Source organism: Seriola lalandi, unplaced genomic scaffold (genome assembly GCF_002814215.2).
Source record: "Seriola lalandi dorsalis isolate HSWRI2012SDOR001 ecotype SW California unplaced genomic scaffold, Sedor1 jcf7180002054359, whole genome shotgun sequence".
Lineage (NCBI taxonomy): Eukaryota > Metazoa > Chordata > Actinopteri > Carangiformes > Carangidae > Seriola > Seriola lalandi.
Window position 1 is genome coordinate 9,222 of NW_019524912.1, and position 706 is coordinate 9,927.

Below are 706 nucleotides of genomic sequence, written 5' to 3' on the forward strand. Positions count from 1 at the left end.
TGCTCTGTAACCAGAGGAGAAACGCCAGGAAACGGCTTCAGGCCAAGGAGCATGTGTCCAGTTTACAGCAGTACCCATCCAATCCTGGCTGGGGGGGCATGAGCAGCCAGTACGGAGGCTTCCCACTGCTGCCTCCGCCTGGTCAGGGTCTGAAAGAGCTCTGCAGTGACGACAAACATGGCGACTCTGTCACAAAAGAAAAGGACACTTGACACATCAGTTATAATAATTAATGAACGTCTGTTGGAGGTGTTTGCTCTTCCTAGTTTTTGCTTCAGTTACTCTTAAACATTTTCTCAAACAGCTGGAGTGAGTTACCCACATTTGCTGTTTTTTCTTTAAGCGTTCAATTGAATTAATTAATTTAAAAATAAACCTTGACGATACTGTGCTCTGATTGGTCAGTAACACCACTGTTTCACACATGTGTGTCATCCATTAATATAATTATGTTTACTATATTTGTAATAGGTAATATTTGTTGCTGTGTTGACAATATGAGTCACATTGTGCTGTAATAAATGTTTCACTCTGTTATACACATTACATGTTAAAGAAATAAAATCTGTAATGAAAACAAAATGTGAAAATTAGGACATTAAATCCAAATTTACAGGTTACAAGAGCTCGGTGATACACACAGCTTTTTACTTTTACTTTACTTTTTACTAGTTATTTAATTCTCCACACAAAAAGAGCATGGTGT